General features: G+C 44.5%; 1 pseudogene; it reads right to left on the reverse strand.

The window, feature by feature from the left end:
- The window catches only part of LOC111958658 (protein PTHB1-like), a 185,452-nt pseudogene that overhangs the window by 102,401 nt on the left and 72,645 nt on the right, over nucleotides 1-10,406 (reverse strand).

Consider the following 10,406-nt stretch of genomic DNA (forward strand, 5'->3'; position numbering starts at 1 on the left):
ATCTCTATCTGCCTTTGGGCAAACACCTGGGCCTTCTCCATGGGAACAGGGAAGGAGGGTGGTGTGTGTGTGTGAGGGGATTGTGCAGACTGGCAGAGATGGGCTTTGCTGTGGCTCCTCTCARGGATTTGACATTCTTAGATAAAGCACCCCAGTCCCACGCCTTCTCCTCTCTCCCTCCTGCTGTGTATGGCCTGAGGGGGCAGGAGACGACGCACACAAACACGCAMGCACCCCTAATCGGTGTCCCAAATGGAACTTTATTCATTATGTAGTGCACTAAATAGGGAATAGGGTGCCATCTAGGACGTAACCTAGTCTGTGTGGCATCCACTCTTTTACATCATAGATATTTCTCTGAGTATCTGGTCACAGACACCACTTAAGATACTAAACAGTGCCTTCTCTAGACTGGGTGTAAGCAAACAAAAGCCTTTTTCATGATGACATTCTTCTGACCCAAGAGGTACAGGAAGTGACACAGTATTTAATGCCAGAGGCTGATCTCTGTCTGGCCATGATCCATGAGGAATTAGCCCCAAAAGACTAGGTTTCAAATATCTATGATGTAAAAGAGTGGATGCCACACAGACTAGGTTACATCCTAAATGGCACTGCTCTATGTATGCATACAGTACAGAGGTGTGGGTCTCCATGACCATTGATATTGCCATCTCTTTCTATACTTTTTTTAACATTGATTTAAATAATATATCAATGTATTGTACATAGAAAGGTATTTATTTATGGGCCTTGCAACGAAAATGTTAAATCCTACAGGAGTACCCTGATATGCCCATCTTCAGACATTTTTACGAGAYGACCATAAGAATGATCTCCCAGCAGTAACAAGACTATCTMCACACAACACTGGTTTCCATATGACATCACATTTATAAAGACAGGCTTTTCCAGAGGCTTGACTGTGTCACACACACACTCCTCTATATCAATCACTCTATCTGTCCCCCACACATGCCTATATGTCAGTCAGCTATATGAAAGACAGTCATTCATTGATATGGTAGACATTCATAGAGGGCGGCCCCAGTGACTCCTAAATGTGCATGATGGGTAGGCTGTMTGTTCATTTATCCTGTGTCTGTGTGTTCGAAGGCCAGTTTGAAAKGCAGTCTCTCAGGTGCGGTCTGTGTTTGCGTAGCAGATGAAAGGTCAGGGGGACCTGAGGGAGTTCCTCTGTTTCTCCTTTTTTTCCTGACCCCGGGGTATTTTACTGAGGAAACACACATTTACACAATTCAAATGGACACACACACAGCGCTCAGAGAGAGCCCCAGCCATTAATCGCGAGGGCCTCACGTACACAGTGGGATCTGTGTTAAGCCGTGTTTAGCGCTCCATTTGGGCACAGATAAATCAGCCGCTGTCTGAGAGAAGCCTCCATTACTGGAACGAGAGGCCCCCGAGCGGACTGTCAGTCAAAACTAAAGCGTCCCACCTCCTGCTTTTGAACTGCTAATTACAGAGAGCCTCTGCTCAACTCAAACTCAGCTCCCAGACAGCTAGTGCCCCGGCCCGCTAGGATAGCGCGATAACGCTAAMACGGTGGCCATTTTACCTGAGATAAACACTGGGCAAATATTTATATTTATTGAAACGTCTTGCCGGGCTWTCCCCCTCACTCATCCCACCCTCCTTCCCCTCTGCATCCCCCCACCCAGAAACGTCTTTCCTGGTCCCGAGTGACAGCAGTGTGCTTTCGCTCAGAGATCAACAGCAGAGGAGAAAAACAGGAATGCTAAGGCTAGGCTAAGATAGCACTCTGGCTAACCTCTCCATACCTGCCACAGATTAATCAAACAGAGAGTTAAAGGGTGAGCCAGGCTGAACTATAAACCATTGGGCCAGGATGAGTAACGTTTTTTTAAAGTAGTGAGAATAAAAAGTGGAGGAAACAGACACCTCTGGCCAGCTCACATACACATTATAGAGCAGGCCACATCTGGCCTTCATGAATAAAATATAGGAGGAAGAGATGAGGAAATAATGAACAAAGGAAATATTATCCYCCTCTATATGAATGTACACKAGACCAGAAAAATCACACAGGCCTCTCACAGTATCTCTCTGTTCTCTCAATGACAAACAACATGCATTAATGAGGGCAAGTCTCCTAACCGACAGCCCAGCCTGACCACAGATAAGATGCATAATATTTACCAATCTGACATTCGATGATGCTGCACTTAGTTCATCCAAAGTACACATGCACCTCATTTACCACTTGCTGAGTYTCTGGGTCCACAGACTACTTTCTTGGTATCCATAATATTAGGCAAAWTTGTCATTTGAGTGTACTATCCCTGACTAAGCACAATAAGACATGTACTGTAGCTAAAAACAACTTTTAACCCCCGTCATTTACAATCACATTTGGCATGTCAAAAGATGAAGACTCATGACTGACAACCCCTGTCGTAACTAAAGCGCTGAGTTTGTGAGAACCACCATAGCTCACAGACCTTCAGAAGGGCTATATAACCCATACCCACCCAGAGATATGAATAATTTATTTGACGCGTGCATCACTCTTCCTAGTAGACCGTCGATAGCGTCCATTATTGGGTGCGTGTATACATTACAGCACGTATAAAGTGTCAGAAACTTCCCGAATCAACGGTGGGTGGCAGGCACTGGCGGGAAGCGGGACTGACTGACACCGGAGCACATTAGACAGACTAGAGAGTAATACTGTATAGAGAGAATCACTCCAGGCTCTAGTAATGCTAAGGGACTGGCAGCAGYGCTGAGACAGCATCAACTAGCATTAGCGAAACAAAGAGACACCGATATATTAATAGCATTAGCTGGCACTGGGACATGCAGTGCATTTAGACAGATATCTGCCACGAACAACATTGTCAAAACGACATACTTTAGAAACAAAAATGTATGCAATTAATACAATGMCTTACATTGCTAAAATATATTACACAGGTTTTTAATACATATTATAGTTAGGGGATGGGCCTGGTTATTTTAATATTCTAATATCTGAACGGTTGTTAGTATTCGAATACTTGCGAGAGTATTCATACAAAAATAAATAATACTCATAGGCCAATTTGAACAATAAAAGGCTTTGTCWAAATGAAATGAAATGATCCATGCTACACACAATGATATRCCATGACATTTGAAATACTTAATTCAATAAAACACCAAACTTCTAAAACGTAGTTTTTATGACGTGCGCTCCGTAAAAAAGACATATATGCTTCTACAGCAGGCCTACGGGTTTCACACGTTTGTTATTATTGTTGCCCAATAAAAGTGGCACAGTCTACAGTCAACTCCATGTGTAGCAAGCGAGCAACGTGAGAGATCTCTAATCAATGCCAGATGGAATTAAAATTATGGAATTAAGTTAGTTAAATGAGAAGGACCAATCTGCATGTAGTTGTTGTACCTAAGGACAGAAAGCCCAGTAAAATCTCCTCAATTAGTCTAGGTAGCGAGCTACCTAGCTGGCTAACATAGCTAGCTTCTTAACATCAATTTGATGCAGTCAAGACAGGCACTACCAGATGGAACAATAGATAAGCTATGGCATCTAGAAGTTTGTCTAATTAGCACGAGTCTGTATGGCTACCCTTTCTTCCTCTCCCTACTGTGTCAAACTCACCGGGAAGAGCGGCACCTATCCTCCCAAGTCGCACAGGCTGCGTAGTAAGCAAGTTCGCAAGTTTAATAAAAACTATTTTAGAACATGTATTTCGACTATCCGAATATCACCCMAAAAACKTTCATTACATTATTTGAATAGTGAAATTATTTAAGAGTACCCATCCCTATTCAAAATTAACYAAATGTAGCCTATTAATAGCTGGATATAGAGAAGAAACAACATGTCAACCTAAAGGGCCTGCATGACCCCCAATGAATTTAAAAACTACACCAGTAGAAATTCAGTTCAGGACAGTAGATTTTTGGCCACCTTGCCCAAATCGGGCCAGTGAGAAAAAAAAGTGAACGTTGGACCCTTCACCGGCAACAAAACTTGAACACTGATCCCAGTTTGTAAGGTAAGTGTCCCTTTAAAACTGTACCCGTTTTGTACCAGTTTTGATCCTCATGGTGAGGGTATGAGTACACCTCGTAGTGGACCTTATGGGGAGTGGATCTACAGTGTGAGCTCTGCATGGTTCTACTCAGATAAGAGTAATGGTTAAGTACTGACACATTAAATATCTAATGATGTCATGATGTCACCCACTCCCAGAGCCATAAGAGAGCTAATGAACAGCGTTAAAGAGTGCCTCACCAAACGAGCSCCTACTGTAAACAGTGACGGCAAGGGACCATCACTTTTCAACGTCAGACAGTCTACACCACTCAAAAGGCACACTCACAAAGAACTAATACAGTAATCCACACACAGTTGGAACTCATCACCCGACACATCATCACACACACACACATCATCACACACTCACAATGGGAACTTCAAATCAAGGCAAACACACACACACACACACAGTATAATGACACCACAAACACACTGTCCCACACTCCCAACACACACTCTGAACCATAGAGGTTTCTAATGAGGTTTCTTTGTTTAATCATCATTTAAAAAGGAAGGACTCCTCTCCCCCCCCCCCTTCACTCTGCGGTCCAACTCATCCCAAACCATCTCAATTTGGTTAAGGCCGGGGGATTGTGGAGGCTAGGTCATCTGATGCAGCACTCCATCACTCTCCWTCTTGGTAAAATAGCCCTTACACAGCCTGGAGGTGTGTTGGGTCATTGTCCTGTTGAAAAACAAATGAGCCCAAACCAGATGGGACGGTGTATCCCACTAAGCCCAAACCAGATGGGATGGCGTATCGCTGCAGAATGCTGTGGTAGCCATGCTGGTTAAGTGTGTCTTGAATTCTAAATAAATCACAGACAGTGTCACCAGCAAAGCACCCCCACACCATAACACCACCTCCTCCATGCTTTACGGCGGGAAATACACTTGCGGAGAACATCCGTTCACCTACTCTGCGTCTCACAAAGACACGGCGGTTGGAACCAAAAATCTCCAATTTGGACTCCAGACCAAAGGACACATTTCCACCAGTCAAATGTCCATTGCTCATGTTTCTTGGCCCAAGCAAGTCTCTTCTTATTATTGGTGTCCTTTAGTAGTGGTTTCTTAGCAGCAATTGGACCATGAAGGCCTGATTCACACCGTCTCCTCTGAACAGTTGATGTTGAGATGTGTCTGTTACTTGAACTCTGTAAAGCATTTATTTGGGCTGCAATTTCTGAGGCTGGTAACTCTAATGAACTTATCTCTGTCAGCAGAGGTAACTCTGGGCTTCCATTCCTGTGGTGGTCCTCATGAGAGCCAGTTTCATCATAGCGCTTGATGGCTTTTGCGAATGCACTTGACATTTTCCGTACTGACTGACCTTCATGTCTTAAGTAATGATGGACAATCGTTTATCTTCGCTTATTTGAGCTGTTCTTGTCATAATATGGAGTTAGTCTTTTACCAAATAGGGCTATCTTCTGTATACCCACCCCTACATTTCACAACAAACTGATTGGCTCAAACAGATTAAGAAGGAAAGAAATTCCACAAATGAAGTTAAAGAAACCACACCTGTTAATTGAAATGCATTCCAGGTGACTACCTCATGAAGCTGGTTGAGAGAATGCCAAGAGTGTGCAAAGCTGTCATCAAGACAAAGGGTGGCTATTTGAAGATCTCAATATAGAATATATTTGATTTGTTGAACACTTTTTTGGTTACTACATGATTCCATATGTGTTACTTCATACTTTTGATGTCTTCACTATTATTCTACAATGTTAGCAGAATGTCTGCTATAAGTATACCATAGGTGGGAGCTAGCACCTCAGTAGTAGCAGGAAGTGCATAAATCTGCAGTGTAGGCCTATCACTCTTGTAATGCACACATAGTTATCTCATTATCTGTGTGGTGTGTGTGTGTGTGTGTGTGGTGTGTGTGTGGTGTGTGTTGTGTGTGTGTGTGTGTAAATCACCATACGGTGTGAGGTAGGTGAAAAACAACACCTCACAAAAGAAGAGGGAGAAGGGAGGGGAGAGACGACTCTCATCATGTTTCTAATGCTATGTGCACTGCTGAAGTGTCCTGGTCTACTGTGTGTGTGTCCTGACGCCTGGGCGTAGGTGCCGCTCCATCAAGTGTGTCTAGGTTCTGTAGGGGGGCGGGGGTCTTGTCCTTTGAAGCGGGTCAGGAGACGGCGTTGGATGGCTCTGAACTGGACCGCCCGCTCTGACAGGAGGTCCTGGTACTTCTCTGCACTCACACGCAGCTACATGTACACACACGCACACACACACAATGTTTTTCTAATACTGCAGACAAAAGCTGTACCTAGAAACACAACACATGTATGTGTGTGTGACTGTGTGTCTGTGTTCATTACACACCTCAAAGTGGTGGTCGACAGTCTCAAAGTACTCAGCCAGAGGTATAGGGCCTGCAAAGCTGTTTCTGAAGTCTTTGACTCCCTGCTTGGCAAAGTGGCGGTCGAAGCGCTGCACCAGTTCCTTAACCACCAGCCAGATGTCCTCGAAACTCTCACTCTGGATACGGTAGCGCTCTGGAGAGGGTAGAAGGGAGGGGGGGGAGAGAAAGGGAGAGGTAGAGAAAGCTCAACTCCACATCAACCAAGTGCTAGAGGATGCTGCGCGTGTGTGTACTCACGGGAGGTCTTGGAGGCCAGTACAGTGACTCTGGGCCCTGAGAGGAAGTGGAAGGCCAGAGCGTTTCCCTCCTTGTCCTCAGACTTTTCCAGAAAGTCTACAACACAGAGAGGGACATTTAGTGAGAACAATAGGAACTAGAGTTCATTGATTAAGAATACAGATATCTGATTATGGCACATAAATGAAAACGGTCCCCTGAAACACCACAATGACCCATTATTCACACACAGACTTAACGTTCTCACGGACCAGTACAGTGTGGACTCTAGTGGTGGGATGTCAGGCAGAGATATGGTATGGGWTCCCTACCACACACACTGTCTCTGAGGTTCTCAGGGACCAGTACAGTGGGGTCTCCAGTGGTGGGATGTCAGACAGAGATATGGCAGCTTATCTCTCCTCAGGACGCCAGCCAAGGTGAAGAGAGCACATCATATTGTTCTTTATCTGCCCACAGAGCCGTGCGCACGCACGCACACAATCTTCATGCATCTAATCTGGGACAGGGGTCCTGTGTGGTAGGAGACGCCATGCCCAGCTYCAGATAATGACTGATAGTCAGAGCTGCTTCCCAGGGCTGAGACCTGCTCACCAACAGCAGGTAGACTAGATTCCCACTAACACTATCAACAGCATCAATACATACCACTCACTCTCCATTCCAGGGCAAATACATGTCACTCACTGTCATGCAGTTGACACTATCGAAGACAAGCAKACTTAAAACTTAACCACTATCCTCACGGAACACCWCTCTCTCTCTATCCCTGGGTGTACAGGGAACCAGTGGAGAACAGGTCATGTAGATATCTATGGTACAAACCAGGTTCTGGGGTGACTCAGGTAGATCTCTATGGTCTGTTACCTGGGAAGACCTCGCTGAGGTTGACCGGTGGTTTGTTRGTATCCACGGTGATCTTGTACTTGGCGTTCTTGGAGGGGGCGGAGGGGCAGCAGACCAGACGGAGGGGCAGGGAGAACTTACACTGGGCCACCCTCGGGATGCCTGAGAGTATGACAGAGGAGAGAGAGGCTGAATGTGAGGAGGTGGTTTTGTGAAACATGCAGCTCACAGTGTGTGTGTGTGTGTGTGCGCGTGGTCAATGGTGGCTTGTGTGGTTAAGACATGGCTGGTTAAGCACCATTACAACACCTCCTCCATGCTTTACGGTGGGGAAATACACATACGGAGATCATCCATTACCCACACACAGGCGTCCTCAAAAGACATGGCGTTTGGGAACCAAAAAATCCTGGCTTGGGTCGGCAGCAGCAAGCACCCGCTTTTGTCTAGCAAGAGAAGAAACGACTCCACCCGCATTCTTAGTCCGGTTCGCGTTAAGTACCTATCTGGCTCCCAGCGGTCCATATAGCTCTCGGGGAAAGTCTTAGTATGCTAAGAGACTATTCATTAGTGTGTGAATTTTGTTGAATGTGGCTCTCTTAAGAGGAAGAGAGAGGATGTATTGCTAAAAGGCGGCAAGTTAGCAAATATCGCAACGGCTTTAAGGTGATTTTCTATCGAGTAAGTACCCAAGGCAAACTACTTCTGATAGAAAATCCCCTTAACCACTTTCCCTTTAGTCATTTCCTCTTAAAACCCATCACATTCATAATATGATTGAGATAATTTCATGCATATTCACTATGCTGAAGAAAAATCGGATAGGTTCCATAGGTTCCATATGCAGAAATCAAGATGGCAGATGTCAAGTCGTTGGTCTGTGACTAGTAGATTTGAACCTACTAATTAACCTATTCATTTATGGTTGAGTAAATCCACAATGTCCTTGTTGTGTAGTGCAAACCATTTGGTTTTGCTGGTGTAAAGATCGCTTGTTCTCCCTCAACTCAGATAAAATAAAAACACTATTTGCACTTCTTTATTTGAAGTTTACCAAGTAATCCTATCTCTGGCTGGCCTGAGTTATTTCTTCAGCTTTCCCTCCGCGGAGTGTCTCGTCCAAGCTGCTCCTCCTCGCTCTCCGCCTGGCTGTCAGAGGCAGCTCACAATCCCCAACCTTTTTCTCAATGGACCCCACACCCAGAAATACACACACACACATGTCCTCTCCTCCCCTTACCTTCTCCTTGGCCTCTATTTCTTACACTCTCTGAGAAAATGACAATTTTTGTGGTATTGCTTTGTGCATCTGACTTTACTGAACTCTGGAGAAAACGAACATTGTCGCTGGGTGACTGATCGTAAAGAAAGTTGGGGGGTGGTGGCTATATACAGTTAAAGTCGGAAGTTTACATACAAGAGTCATTAAAATTCTGTATTTCAACCATCCACAAATTTCTTTGTTAACAAACTAAGTTTTGGCAAGTCGGTTAGGACATCTACGTTGTGCATGACCACAAGTATTTTTCCAAACAATTGTTTACAGACAGATAGATTATTTCACTGTATCACAATTCCAGTGGGTCAGAAGTTTACATACACTAAGTTGACTGTGCCTTTAAACAGCTTGGAGAATTCCAGAAAATTATGTCATGGCCTTAAGAAGATTCTGATAGGCTAATTGACATCTTTGAGGCAATTGGAGGTGTGCCTGTGGATGTATTTCAAGGCCTACCTTCAAACTCAGTGCCTCTGCTTGACATCATGGGAAAATAAAAAGTAATTAGCCAAGACCTAGAAAAAAATTGTAGACCTCCAAGTGTGGTTCATCCTTGGGAGCAATTTCCAAATGCCTAAGGTACCACGTTATCTGTACAAACAATAGTACGCAAGTATAAACACCATGGGACCACGCAGCCGTCATACCGCTCAGGAGGAGACGCGTTCTGTCTCCTAGAAATGAACGTACTATGGTGGAAAAGTGCAATCAATCCCAGAACAGCAAAGGACCTTGTGAAGATGCTGGAGGAAACAGGTACAAAAGTATCTATATCCACAGGTAAAAACGAGTCATATATCGACATAACCTGAAAGGCCACTCAGCAAGGAAGAAGCCACTGCTCCAAAACCGCAATAAAAAAAGCCAGACTACGGTTTGCAACTGCACATGGGGACAAGATCGTACTTTTTGGAGAAATGTCATCTGGTCTGATGAAACAAAAATAGAACTGTTGGCCATAATGACCATCATATGTTTGGAGGAAAAAGGGGAGCTTGCAAGCTGAAGACACCATCCCAACCGTTGAAGCAGCGGGGGCAGCATCATGTTGTGGGGGTGCTTTGCTGCAGGAGGGACTGGTGCACTTCACACAAATAGATGGCATCATGAGGAGGAAAATGATGTGGATATATTGAAGCAACATCTCAAGACATCAGTCAGGAAGTTAAAGCTTTGTCGCAAATGGGTTTCCAAATCGGCAATGGAATTCGTGGAAAAATGGCTTAAGGACAACAAGGTCAAGGTATTGGAGTGGCCATCACAAAGCCCTGACCTCAATCCTATAGGAAAATCTGTGGGCAGAACTGAAAGCATGTTCAAGCAAGGAGGCCTCAAACCTGAGTCAGTTACACCAGCTCTGTCAAGAGAATGGGCCAAGAATTCACCCAACTTATTGTGGGAAGCTTGTGGAAGGCTACCTGAAACTTTGACCCAAGTTAAAACAATTTAAAGGCAATGCTACCAAATACTATTGATGTATGTAACGTCTGACCCACTGGAATGTGATGAAAAATAAAAGCTGAAATAACATCACTCTCTCTAACTAGCATTCTGAACATTTTCACATTCTT

The sequence above is a fragment of the Salvelinus sp. IW2-2015 genome, linkage group LG35 (genome assembly GCF_002910315.2).
Source record: "Salvelinus sp. IW2-2015 linkage group LG35, ASM291031v2, whole genome shotgun sequence".
NCBI lineage: Eukaryota > Metazoa > Chordata > Actinopteri > Salmoniformes > Salmonidae > Salvelinus > Salvelinus sp. IW2-2015.